The sequence below is a fragment of the Periplaneta americana genome, chromosome 17, assembly GCF_040183065.1.
Source record: "Periplaneta americana isolate PAMFEO1 chromosome 17, P.americana_PAMFEO1_priV1, whole genome shotgun sequence".
NCBI lineage: Eukaryota > Metazoa > Arthropoda > Insecta > Blattodea > Blattidae > Periplaneta > Periplaneta americana.
In genome coordinates, this window is record NC_091133.1 from 65,800,130 (window position 1) to 65,815,783 (window position 15,654).

A 15,654-nucleotide genomic window follows, 5' to 3' on the forward strand; every position below is an offset into this window, starting at 1 on the left:
CTATGTCGTACAAGTCTGCCGCCTGGGATCATAACCAGTGTGTGACAACTGTCTGCACTTCTCTCTTGATCCTACGGCATGAGAAATATCTCATTTCCGGTGGGGAATATGTTGAAAATTAGCTCAGCAATTGCTGTATCTGTTCCAATAAATCTTTCCAGGGAATTGTGTTTTCTTTTTGTAAACGGCTCCAGGGAAACTTATTTTCTGGAGGCCCTCATAATTGGGCTTGAGTGGCCAAAATTTGTATAAGCACTTGTTTTAACATTATTAACATGGTGGAAGAAAAAAAAATTAACTTTTTGTCTGCCACCATGAGAATGTTTGCTTCTCAGTTCCCTTGTCTAAAGAGTGTAGCGGAGTACACCTCTTGTCACTTGCTCCGTCCTGGATAATGTTTTGGCATCTCTGTCCTGCTGCTGTTGAGCCATGTTATGGACAGTGTTCTGCGTCATCCCTTTTCATTACGAGGTACCTATTAGGTTACGTCCTTTCCGAAACTTGTTTAGGTTCCTTCAATGGAACGGCGACACATGAAATGAGATAAGTGGCCAATAAAATTAGAGCTCACATATATTCTTTCTCACAGCCCCATTTCTCTTACAAAAACGCGCGCTAGCGTATCTTTCAATTGTTTTTTCCTTTCTTTATCACCAGACTTAGAAACTTACTACTACCCGAAAAAAAAGTTAACTATGACAAGGATAATGTATAGAGAGTGAATTCAGAAACCGTCAGAGGCAATGAGTGGACGAGTTGGGGTTGAAAGGACAGGCACAGTATCATGACAACAAAACAACTTATATTGTATACTCCAACAAAATAATATTATGTTGGTGTAAAACAAATTACAACGAATATTGGAATATATGATGTACAATATAGGCACTGTATAATACATGGGATCCACACCTGTGGAGTAACGGTCAGCGCGTCTGGCCGCGAAACCAGATGGCCCGGGTTCGAATCCCGGTCGGGGCAAGTTACCTGGTTGAGGTTTTTTTCCGGGGTTTTCCCCCAACCCAATACGAGCAAATGCTGGATAACTTTCGGTGCTGGACCCTGGACTCATTTCACCGGCGTTATCACCTTCATTTCATTCAGACGCTAAATAACCTAGATGTTGATACAGCGTCGTAAAGTAACCCAATAAAATTATATATATATACATATATATATATATATATATATATATATATATATATATATATATATATATATATACACAACATGGGGTGAAGAACATACCTGATACACAATTTATAGCATAAAATATGCACATTATAGCTGATCTCTATTGACACTAGAGTTTATTTTCATTTCTCTTTATTAGTTGATGTTTACAGCGTTACAATGAACCACAATAGTCATTCTAAGTGTGTCAAATATCAAGTGAATTTTCGGAGTCTTGAAGGGGCCTTCATAAATATTTTTTGCAGCTTGATATCCACACTGCAAAAGGAATCTCTTATCGTATTAGCTACCCTATGACAATCATGAATTAAACATGCTAAATGGATGATGTTGGGATACATAGTTTTAATAACTTTGCTCGCTTTCGCCATATATGGGGTCGCGTCAGTTACCAAAAGAAACACATTGTCCTTAATGCCAGCAGGCCACAACATATACATGGAATTGGAATGATTAAGAAGCTTTACAATAGCATCATGGTTGGAGTTTTATAATATTTCAGAAGTTAAAAGAAATTTGTCCCCAGTCTGTTAGATAATAGGACCCTACAATGACATTTTGTCACACTTCTGCTAGCAGAGTCGGGAGATTCATATACAGATATCCATGTTTTGTTGTCTGTCATGACTTTCCTTATTTTGTGCAATGCACTTTCATAGCATATTTTTAAATAGCCATTCCTTAAAGTAATGTCTGACGGGAGTTTTCTTAGAAGTAGATTTCTCCATGAAAGCTTTGAAGTGGGAATTTTCTACTTTATTGAAAGGGATTATAGCAGCTGCCATCATTTCGCAGAGATCAGGAAAAAAATTGTGTTCGTTTATTTGAAACTGGTGCAGAAATTAATGATAACTCCTCTTTGATTGTTCTGAAAGAAGTTTAAGATTGTACACATGTTTTTTGCTGCTACAGTGATCCCTTATGAATCGACGTTTATCCCCTTGTATCCCAGCATCTCATAGTAAACATGTGATAGTGTGCCCATTTAACTGAATAACGCGCAACTCAGTCCAACAAGCGCCGTGGTAGCTGGGCCGCTACGGTTTTGTTATCAGTCAAACTAATGCACTGGACGTAGTTAATCTGAACCAGCGGTATTCTACTCGTTCGGGTACGAAGTTTCTAAGTCTGTTTCTCATCCTTGTTGGTGTCGTTTTTAAGGTCTTTTCCGCCGTATTGAACTTCATAAAATTCTCTCCTATAGAGTTGGCAAGACAATCATTCTCCGCTTAAAATAATCGGCCAGAAATACAATCGCAAGCTAAATCATTAGGCTATATAGGTTACTTTACCATTCTGTACCTAACCACCAGTTTAGGTGTATAAATACTCTGGTAATGATTTTTGTGTTTTACTTGAGAAAAATGTAGTGAACAAAGAAGAAAAATAATAATAGCCTTAAATTGTAAACGCAGAATTTCGTAGCGATTTACGGCCAGGCATATCCAGTTCCAATATCAGGAATACATCACATTTAAAATTGGAATTGAGTGAGTGAACGGTATATGAGTGGAATATCGGATGGGATGCGATAAAGCGGGAGCTAGAGGGTAGAAGGGGGAGGTGTGGGAGCCTCGTTCCGCCTCGCTCCCTCCCTACCAATCCCCCCATGCCTCTCTCCTCTCCTCTATATATAATATAGGTTTTCCAGATATGCGCACAACCCTATTAAAATTGCGCCCGTAAAACTTTCAGCGTCGCATTGAAAGAAGAAATAAATAAGACGGGAACAAGCACTCTATACTTACAAGTATATTACCAAGTGCGTGGCAATTTTTTTCTTCCCTTCTATACAGCCTTCTTCCTCCTTTCTTTAGTGCGACTGTTTTCCCTCTTCTGCCTCTCTTTAAAATAGGAAAAGACTATAAAATTCTATATAAGACATTAGCATTCATTGCTTTAATATTGTAAGTAGAACAGTTTGCTGTTTGAAGCGTATCGTGGCATCTATAATGTCCCGTCCCTTGCTTTATTTATTGTCCTGTTGTATGGGCTAGACGGCACATCATTCCCTTATGCCGATGCAGAGGAGTTTGTCTTATTATTATTATCGCAGGGTCTGCCACAGAACAGTAACTGAAAAAAGCGAGATTGACAATCAATTGTTTATCGTTAAACTCTAAAGATTGTTTTCAGAATGCTGATACATTTTAATAGTCGTATTTTGATTCCCATATTCCAAGTGTACTTGCATTAAGACACACTGACTATTCATAAGGAAGTTTTATCGTTGTCATTCATGTAAAATAGCTTAAAATTATGGTGATGTTTCCCCCATCAAATGGGACTGAGACGTTTTTAAAAGCATTATGATCTTTATGCTGAAACATTGAGTTTATTCTCTTATTTTAAAATGGCCTGTGTTTCTTTGCCTGGTATTCTGTAATAATAATGGCCACATTGCCAATGAGTAATGTAAATGTGCACGTTTAAACTGCTTATTCCTAGCGTTTCAGGCTGTTTCGGTCCATCTTTTTGAGTCACTTTTTGTTTTTGGTACTAGGCCATTTAGATAAATAAGACATTTCGGTCCCACGAAATTTTTTTTACAGCATTTTCAGCAATATGCTATTTCCGTACCACGAATATTTGGTACAGCACTTCGCTCACTTGGACCATTTTATCATTTTTGTCATTGCTTTGTTTCAGTCATGTTGCTTGGTCATTGCTTATGAAATGAATTTAATTTAAATTACATTTCCTAGCAACGGGAAAAACAATTTGCAAAATGCAATAAAATTTCTGAATAGAAGTAAAATAATTTCCTAGCAACACCAATGAGTGATAGTGATAGTGAAGAGGAAGAAATTGAATAGTACCTACTCAGACAGTAAATTCCTGTGCAATTGGTTACAATAAAAATAATTATTCCTTCTATTTCATTACAATAAAAATAATTATGCCTTCCATTTCATTTTATTTTGAGGGTATAATAACTGAAGTAGGTACTAATATGCCATAAATACCCAAAAAGTCATTACCTATATGCAGTTACCCAAAGATACGAATGACCGAAAAAGCGTGGCCCATGTGTCAGGTGCCCATATATCTGTTACCTATCGGTATTTTCACCGGAAATGTGAAACCGAAACAGCCGCTAATTATTCATAGGATAGAATACAACAAAAACTTTTATATATTAGTCCCAAATGAATGCTTTTCACAGATTAATATAATTTTTTTCCTAAATTTAATACTGTTTTATACTTGACAAGTAAGCCTTCTATCCGTAAGATTTTGATTTTTATTCTTATCATTACAGAAACTGAGAGGAGTGATTATCAACCAAATGAACGCTCTTCCAAATTAAATAAAAAGATAAAGATGTATCGTTATTTCCTGCCATTAGGAAGACTAGCAACCCTGCTGTAATTACTAAGGGACGAAATGCTGCTATTCAGATCTGAGTTCGTGTATGTTTTGGTACTTGAGCCGTAAATGTGTTGTTAACAAACTACGCTGACTTTCATCCTAATTTTTTAATTAACTATGCTGGCAGTTACAAAATGCATAATATATATATTTTTTTTCATTTATTTTAATCTATTCTATTATCAGTTCAGTAGAAGTATATCACTTCCACTCTATATAAATACCTAGTTTCGATTTGAAATCGTGTACACATAGAGGGAATGGTTAAACGGTAGCATCCAAGTGCATACTCAGAAAGAACAAACATAATTATGTGAGAATTGAATTTATAGAAATTAATTTAAAAAAAAATGTTGAGTTGTCGGGAAAAATTTTAGTAATAATGGGTAATGGTGAAGTATAATAACAATAATAATAATAATAGTATTATCATTAAACTTTCATGGACAAAGGCCATTGTTGATCTTCACCGGCCTTAGAATTCATCAATAATTCAATTTAATAGGCCATTAGACATACAGTAATAGACTTCGTTACAGATGCATTGAAAAATATAGGATAGATTTAAAAAACATTAATCCTTCAGTTCCTTCGTTGGTTATCTGTTCTCTTCTTCCGTCGAAATATAATACTTTAAGAAAGGGGAAGGTTAAACGGAAGAAAAAAAAATAGGAAAATTATTTCACAACTCAGAGAACGAGGACGACAAATAATTCAACGTACACATATCCAAAATTAAATTCCTACAAAGATATTTAACGAGGAAACTAGACCTTTGTGCAGTTTCTATCATTACATGTCTAATTGTGACATATTTAAAAGTCGAAGTCCTTTAATTGATAATAATTTACATACGAATGATCAAGTCTGATGTTTTCGTCATTGTCGATTCTAATATATTAGTTTAAAATGATATCTTGTGATACAAAATTTAAGTATTTCTTACGAGTATTTAGAGCATTTTCCGTTTCATTTAAAAGTTAGTCTTTTAATCGTGCTATTGCCTCAGCTGCACAATCACACATGCTAAGAGAAGAGACATGTTCTCCATCTCTAGACAGATTTTCTAATGGCTAATCTTGTTGAACAGCTTACAAATTTCGTGTGTATGTTGTTATAGGCTGAAAATAATTTGTGTCTCGAATGCTTAAATAGGGGAAATTGATGTTATGTCTCCTTTTTGTTATTTGATTAAATATTTTTCCCCTTTCGTAGCAGTTCCATTCTTTATTAGTATGCAAATTAGTAAATTTAATTTGGTTATTTCCTTCAAAACTCTAATGTATATTTGAGCACTTATTCAACAATATTTACATGTTTTTATCAGGTATTGTTTAATATTTGTTATATTGCATCCGTTTTATCTCATTTTTATAAGAATAATTAAATAACCTTTCTAAGCCAATTTAGACGAAATCGTAAACCAGTATTCATTTAATAATTTCTGCCAGATACACAGATAAGTCTTGAGGTAGCCTACTTTTGATTGAAAAAACGATTGTGAGCAAGTTATTCTTACCATTTTAGTTGTAACTATTGCAAACAGTTAAGATTTATCTAGAAAAAGGACAGTTCTACGGCAGATAACAAGCTCTTTAGACTAGATTACCCGCATGCAGTACAGCAAGAGGTGTTATATTGATTACGTGCTTTAAGCTGATATCACGACATTTTTAAGTTATGATCCTTTCATATATGCCAGGAAAACTTATGAATAGCGTAAGTTAGATTTAATAATATAACTTAAATTATAAAACACAGAATTTGTGCCAGCATCCGCGGTTATACAATGAATATATGTGAATCTTTTTGGTTAAAGTAGTTAAGAATTTTGTTAGAGGTTATTTTATTATTTATTGGTGAAATCTTAATATTTATTATGACTTTGTTGTATTTGAGGCTATAAAATCTTTTGTTTTAAACTAGGATTAGATACCCTATTATTTTAGATATAAATTATTTTTAACCTAAGCAGTATTAGTTAAGGTCTTGAAACAAAGAATTTGGCGGTATTTTAGTCTTTTTAGAAGAATCTGTCCCTTAATCGCTAGTCCGCGTTGAACCGTACCAAGATTAATGTATGTATATACCGCCGTTATAATGAAAATCTTTTAGGGTTTAAAAATTTTCTTAATTTAATTTGATAAATTATTTCAAGTCAAGGTGCAGTTTATATTTTGGTGGAGATGGATTACGTTTATATTTGTTATTGGATTATTATTTGAAATTTTGTTATGGAATTGGATTTAATTGTAATTTTTTTTTGTAGTTTGTAATGATGATTTTGGCTCTAAAATATGTACACATCGCCCGTCGCTCTCATTATTTGTTAATTGAGATAAGTCGTAACATAGTGGTTGTACCGAAAGGTGTGGATGGGATGATATTAATTAATACTGTTTTGTACGGAATATTTTGAGTTTAATATTTAGAAATCGAATTTCCTGTCCCTAGGTTCATTCTAGTTTGATTGAAGCCAAATCTCTGCATCAGAAGTTCCAACTGAGCTACCAAGGCGGTTTGTTATGTAGAGTTTCTGTTAAGTCATAATTTAAACGTAATGTCATTGCCAGGGAGCGCATTTTCGTTCCCAAACAAGTTAGGAAAGTTATCGGTTAGTATATCCTGGAGTTTCAGTGTTCAAACTCTAACCCTAAATGCTTACGCCAGGACGTTACGAAAGGTAAAACCTAGTTCGGTAGGCCTACATAATAATAACAACGGAGCATGACAACTGTAAGTGGGGGTGCTACTAAACTGAAATGATCTGTCCAGCTACTTTTTAACCACATAAACACACTAACACTGCGCAACTAGCGCTCTACAAAGTATTAATGCTATATATGACAGGAAATATAATTACATCGATGATAATACTGAACTAGTAGATAGGTATATAATATACTGTATATTATAGAACATAATATTAAATATGATACACATACTGTATATACTCTATAATATAATATATACAATCAATTCATTTAATAATATCAGCTCCGTTACGGTAAACAAATACATATATTCTCAGATCATGAAATTCATATCTCTTACCATAACTGCCAGTAAAAATTTGTTTAAGCTAAGAAAATATTCTTCCTACGTCACAAGACGTTACAGGGGCACAATTATAACCAGGGAACGGATTTATATGGACTAAAAATATATGAAATATGTAAATATATATGTAGTTATTTTTACCAAAATATGGAATTAAATATGGATTTTTACCAAAATATGGAATTAAATATGGACTTAAAATTATAAAAAAATGACTATGTACGTTAAATATTGGTACATTTTAATCAAACTAAACAAAAAATATAATGGACGTACCTTATCTTCCAATGTAGTTTCAACAAAACACAATTTTTATTGTCTGTTACCATAACAATAGGTTACAAACATTTCTTTCAAGTGCTGAAAAGTGAATCTTCTTCTATTGTCTCTGAGGATAGATTTATACTGACTAAAAGAGCGTTCGACGTCACAAGAAGTAACTGGTACATAATTCAATTTCACAATGTCTGCTGGGGATAAGTCCAAGTTAATCTTCACTGTTGATTCACCACTCATCACAGCAACAACCTTTTGTAGTTCTTCATATCCAGGGTTTTTTGAAAGTACAGTGTCCACCTTAGCTCTTACTGCATCTGCAACTTTACCTCTACCACGATTCAGTTGTTCCACAGTACTATTTATAATTTCAAAACTTTCAGATAGTGAAAGGTGCCTATTTTGGAGACTTTTGAGCGTTTTTATGATGCATGAAAATGTATGCTGAATGTGAGCTAAGTCATTCTTCACACTTATGTCACAGGTAACTGTTTTCGCAGTATCAATTGAGACTGCATCTTCAGAGTCCAATGCAAGGAGAACATTGTTAATAGAGTCTATATGTTCGGCATAATATTCAACTGCTTCTAGCCATGTACCCCATCTAGTTAAAATTGGCTTTGGTGGCAATGGAATTTCAGGGTACATTTCTTTCAACACGTTAACTCTACTGAGAGCTTTGAGAAATACTTTTTTCACTGATGAAATCAACAAATCTACTTTAGGGAAATTGTCTCTGACCACTTCTGCCACACGATGAAATGCATGCGCCACACAAGTAAAATGAGTCAATTTAGGATATACAACAGATAATGCTTGTCCAGCTTTGACCATATAAGGGGCAGCATCGCTAATAAAGAATAACACATTATCGTACATAATACCCTTTGGCCACAGGATACCCATAGCTTCGTTGAACAGTTTAACTATAGTTTTGTTATTGCACTTTTCTAGAACATCACAATGTAAAAGAATTCGTTCAGAATATTGTTCACTTAACAAACCGATAACTACATTACCAACAAGTCTACCTTCTTTGTCGGGAGTCTCATCAATGGAAACCCAAATTGAACTATCTTTAATTTCATCTCTTATCTTCTGTATTGTCTCATCGTAGATGGATGGAGCATACGTCTTCCTAAGTGTTGACTCATCCGGGATTGTATGTTGAGTATATTTTTCAAGGAATTCCCTGAAGACCTTATTCTTTAGTTTGTAGAGAGGAATATCAGCAGAGATGAGAGAACGGCACAGGTCGATGTTAAACTCAGATCTTACATTCGATGTTGTTGGTTGTGTTAAAAACAATTGTCTCTGCTTGGAATTTAGTTGTTTGTTGGCCTGATGTTTACTAGTTGTAATGTGTTGTTGCACCAGGAACTTTTGTGTAGATGATACTGCACACTGACACAAATTACAAAATAATATTTTATTGTCAGTTGATAAACCATCTTCTTTAAATTCTGAAATGTAACTTGTTAGTTTTGATTTTAAATTGACTGAATGACGTACTTTTGGCATATTTACCGTCTTTATAGTATGATTTACAAAACTGAACCTATGTGTACTCTGACTGGCATTTAACTGTTGAGCTGCACAACTGAAGTCCGTTAAAAATTTTAAATTAAATTAATACAGTTTTGTAACTTACTTTCCCATTGTTGATAGGACTGCTAATTTTCAAATAACTCTGATGTTAAAGGGATTACTGAACATGTGTTTAAATCTCTATTGTTGAAATGTATTTTTAAAAGTTAATGGAATTTTGTTTTGTTTTATTGTTAAACCTAATATAATATGGACTGTTTTATATGAAATATGGAAAATATATGGAAATTAACGAAAATATGTACTAAACTCTAAAATATGGAAAAATATGGAAAATAAAAGTAGGATTTTTCAACCCTACACATTGTGAAACATAAAGATAATGCAAAATATAAATTATATTAGCTTTATAAGTAAATATGTATTTACATATAAATCCTTTCCCTGATTATAACAAAAATCTGTCATTTTAAAGATACGATGGAAAGATATGATGTCATATCACTTAAATAATCCCCTAAACTAATCCACTAACCTTGTCACATATACATCGGCTTAATGTCACTTAGCTATCCCCTAACTTAACCCATCTAACCCATAAAGAACGTATGTGACAAGATTAGTGAGTTAGTTGAGGGGATTATTTAAGTGATATGACATCATACCTTTCCATCATATCTTTAAAATTACCCAAAAATCAATATACAAATTAACAATATTTACATTTTATACATTATATGTATACAAAATACAGATCAAAATGAAATGCAATATGACATAGATTGATAAATTAAAATAATATTAACACAAAATCCGGGACACTATAGCAACCAATGTACGCACAACTTGACTATAGAGTTCCTTGAACATAGTAGACAGACATACTGTGAATGTAAACAACGACGTCAATGTGCTGCGTTATATTCTACTGTTAATAGTACAATCTAGTGACGGTGGAAAATGAAGTAGAATACATACCTCACAAGTTTTCATGTCCCTCGGCGACATTGAAGTCGCTAACGTTACAATTAAAAACTATGTAGTGCATACTTGCAACTAGTTCGAAAAACCTGCTCACTATATATTGAAAGTACACTGTGATGTCCTGAGTTTGTTTCGTAGAAAGAGACGGAAGAATGCTGTACCTCTGATCACGGACCGGATTGCATTCTAACGCATAGGTAAACAAAACTCACCGCGCCACCTCACTCCATCTATACTCCGTTGCACTGTTAACTTCACTTATTCTTAAGTTGTCTCGAATCCTAAGTCTGTTAATAACAGATCCGATTCAGTCATTGCGGATAGGAATTTTCATTGTGCTTTCGACGAGAACTTAAATGTTGTAACATTATTGAAGATTGGAGCATCTACTGACTATATTATACTATGTATGAATATTAAGCCTTCATAGCTATTTCCGGTAGCCAAGAATCTGAACGTTACACTCATTTTTTCCTAAGCACTTACTACTGCCTCTCCCATGACAGTATTATGTTTTTGAATGTTTGGTTTTATCATTACTATAAATAGTATTATAATCCATTTTCATATAGTTCTTGTAGTCATTGATAACTTTTGGGTCCTGAAGTATATTATATTCCTTTACCGTAACCATTGCTTCGCTCATGTTATTTTTCGGCGCCCTTTCTCTTTAAAATTTTTCGACAGTGCTATTGTAACTGCCATAAACACGGGTAGAAGAGGCACCACTTATATTTCGCGCTGATGGGTGCGCGATGATTCCGTTCCAGTGTATTTGTGATCTCGGATGCATGTATCGCCATTTCTATCGATACATGTATCGAAACAGAGCTCAACCTGATTAGAGGTCTTAAGAAACCTCTAAATGACAAATTCATTGCTCATGACACCCATAACAACCCTCGTGATGGACACTACTGCGTTATTGAGTCATTAGGGCAATCGGTGTGGTTTAAACGTTGAAGGTCAGAGTTGCAGCATTTGATACGAGCGGTTTCAATTAGGTTAGGAACGTAACTTTAATTCATAATTCTAATTATTGATGGTCGCACTAGAGCTCATCCATCATATATACACATAACAACCACTCATCCACTGATATGCACACAGTATTTGCATATGTGGGCATAGTGCGATGCACCGACACATTACAGTGAGGGAAGCGATGTTGAAATGAGCCAGCCGATCGACCTGTCAACTAAGTCCATAGGTTTACAGACGCCACCATTAACCACATTCAGGCTCTTCGAATATCAATTTACGATATCACAGAAATATAAAGTGTGAAAGAGATCTGAATTCGATTACAAAAAGATCCTACAAGATTTACTCTGGTTTAATCAATTTATGCCCATGATTTATTATTAAAAATACAGAGTTCAATCTTGCGCAGAATCATTGACATTTTTTCATAAGGGTTGTTATTTGATAGGCATACTGTAATATGAGCAAAACTTTACGGTTCCGCGGGCATTTTTCTGCGCGCCCGCATCCGAATATACAAGGACATCATTTTACTTTTACTTCTATTTTTATTGTACCTTATTTTTTTAATGTACTTCACTCCCACCCCTTCTACTAATGAAGTTCAACCGTCCTCCACACAGATCCAAGACCTAATATACAGTCATAGTAGCCTTACGGTCTTAGTAAACAGTACGTTCCAAAAATATGTTCGCGTTTTCCAGTGACGAAAGAGCTTTCAATATTGAATCATTTTCGCACAGGTATTGTCGTCCATTTGCCTACGTCGTATCCTTTTATTCGCCAGCTAGTGGTTGGGCTGTCTTAGCTCTTTTCTGAGAACATTAATTTCTGTTAGGAACTGGACGTTTACGTAATATTATACAACTGTTTAAAATAACTTAAATAAAAGGGCCTCGTTAAGTAATTAACTGTCACGTGATTTCCTCCCTTTCTACGACCCTACGACATAACCACTTCGACGCACAGTAGATAGCATGTCTGAGTAATTTTATCTTTTCGGATCGAGCAGAAGTGAAGATTGAATTTACAGTACGTAAGGTACTCTTTTATAGGCTAGAGTAGGTACAGAATTATTTCAACATGAGTTACTAGTAAGAAGGACGAAACTGGTAATTGGATTAGGTACAATAGTATATAGTGCGATAATATGTACATTAGAACTGAAGCCTGTATCGAAATGAACGGCCACCATTTTAAAAAATGTGTTTAAATATCTATATTATGATTATTTTTCAATTTAACTTCATTCTCTATATTGTACGCTAATGTGCTGTAGACAGTATAATATGCACTGCATAATGAATACGTCCACATGGACAGATCAGTTCGTGAATGAAAACACTCATTGTTAATACTGTACTGTATTTTGATTAAACAAAAACCTAATGAAAATGATCAAACTCAAAAGCGCAATATTTTATAGTTTACGTAAATGGATAAACTACATTTCTTCCCTCCTGTACCTAGTAAAGTGATTTGTTTGTATATTACGCCAGTATCATCGAACTCCAGTCGTGGAAGGGGGTAGCAAAAGGCGTTCATCCAGATGTATAGGCAAGTTAATATTAAGAATTTTAGTAAAAATAAAATGATGTCCCTGTATAATTATGCTGTAAAAGCAAACAAATATCCTATTTCAACAACAAAAGTAAGTTATCTCTCTTTCAAACAAAGCTCATTTTAGGAAAATTGATATCTAAAAAATATTCACGCACAATTCTAAGATCAGCGTTGTAAACACTAGTGACTGCAATCATATCAGATGCGATAAAAAATTTTGCCAGATTACAATAAAATATATTACATCCTCTGGCAACACAAATAGAACTTTATTGATAATTTATTGATTTTTTAACTTCCCGTGCTGGTGGTTGTAAGTGTAAGCAAAGCATTTGTCATTCTCTCACAAACAGGAATGCCCAAATAATTTTACATCCTAGAAATTATATTACATTAATTATAATGCAGTATGATTTAACATATATCATTAATTTATTTGTTGTGAAGAGCGATCACATTTTCTAATGATGCTAGCACGTGGCATTATTCCTAGTTTGGCAACGCTGCATAGGAACTCATAATTAAAGACCGTTTTCTTAGTCCAAAAATACTGGAAATAGTATAAGTGTGTATGGGATATACACTACGTCACGTGTCCTTCAGTAGACACCCTGTTCACAAGCACAAGTAACGCGCACTACAGGGTCACTCTAAACATGTTCCTTACTCTTAAACAAGTACAGTATACTTTGACTTTAGCAATGTTTATGGTATTATGCACTACTAGTTGAAATAATGTGCCTTAAAAAAATGTACGAAAGTACAGAAATGGGTAGAGGAATTCGGAAGACAGTATGTTTGTGTAAGTTGCGACATAAATGTGTGTAATTTATGTGAGACTGAAATAATCTGTTCTAAAAGATCGTATTTACAGCAGCAATGTAATTAAAAAAAAACATTGCCTATATAAACCATTTGAAACTGATATAAAGAAGTAAATCTGACGGTCTATCTTCAACTAGTAATTCAGTGACAGCGGACTAATTTATCAGATATCTGTATGAAATGATGGTGCATCAAAGATTGTTGTAATACAGGCTTAAACATTTAATGAAGAGTAATTATTGTGAAACAGTAACATTTTAAGTTAAAAGTTTATAGCAAAGACTATGTTTATTCTTACATTCTTCATTTCAACTAGTAGTGCATAATACCATAAACACTACATAGTCTCGTCCTGGATGCGGGAGTAGTCTCTTTTCAATAGTACAGCACCAGTGTTGCTAACTCTTTTCTTAAAACTCGCTATGAAACAGTGCAGAAACCGCTAAATTGCTATATCGTCAGTGTATAATGAGATTATTTTCCGCTAAATCCCTACATCAGCAATGCAAATTTAATAAATTTTACCCTCTAAACTAACACTGAAAAACGCCAGATCTAGCGGGAAAACCGCTAAATTGGCAACACTGTTAACAGCACCACGCGCCACTACTCTTAGTCAAGTCATTTCGCTCATTGCTAGAGATGGGAACGATAAATCGGTTTTTACGAAATACCAATATTTTCGTTTCGATGTACCGATATATCGATATCGAAATTTTGATTCAATATATCGTATAATATATCGGTTTTCTCATATATTTATCGTTTTTTTTTTTTTGTATTTTATTTTTTTTTATTTTTGTGGAATTATTATGAACAACAAAATCCACAATAGTTAACTCCGATAATTCCCTGAGAGATGGCGTTATTGAAAGTGGGCAGTTACATAATTTTGCAACCTTGAAATATCCAATCCAATCAATGCCTTTCTCTGATTGGCTGGTCTGGAATTCGAATTAGCTGATCTGTTTAATATGCAGTACCAAATTCAAAATGCAACGCATGCGAACGTGAGACTGAGACGGGAGGTTTATCTACTACTGTTTTAGTATTAATGTTCTCTAAAGCAGGAACAACTGACACTCTGAAAAGGAACCGTCTGACTTCGAAACTTTTATTATCATCATCAACACCATTGATCTTTGGAATGTTGGAGTATAACAATAACTTGCAATGGGAACTTACTATAGAAGGTTTGAATCAATTGTAAAGTTTGTTAAAACTTGTAACATTCTAAGAACTGTTTACTTACATTTAAAAATGAATACAAGAACTGTTTACTTACATTTAAAAATGATTACGTTGTTGTTTAGAAAAGAGCATTATACTCATATTTGTGTGGATTGAATTTTATATAAAATTAGAATAATTGAATCGTGGATTGGAATAAACTGATGGGGATCCTAAACAAAATTGGCGTGGATTGGAAAGAGAAAGACTTTTCAATGACCTATAAATAAACAACGAGTCGAAGGAGAAGAAATGTCAGAAGCAAGTGAAATAGGGAGAAGAGTACGACAAGGATGCCCTATATCACCCATCCTGTTCAACATCTACTTGGAGGATTTAGTGAAGAACTGTTTTCAGAACATGGGAAGAGTGATAGTAGGAGAAAGAAGATTAAAGTGTTTAAGATTTGCTATTATTATTATTATTATTATTATTATTATTATTATTATTATTATTATTATTATTATTATTATTGAATTTCCAAGTTTATAGAACCCTATTTTACCCGAAGGTATATTAGGGCTGTAATTAAATCATACATATTATAGCCTTGTACAAATAGTTACATAAAATGTATACATAATTATATCATAAAATACACATATTACATTAAATGCG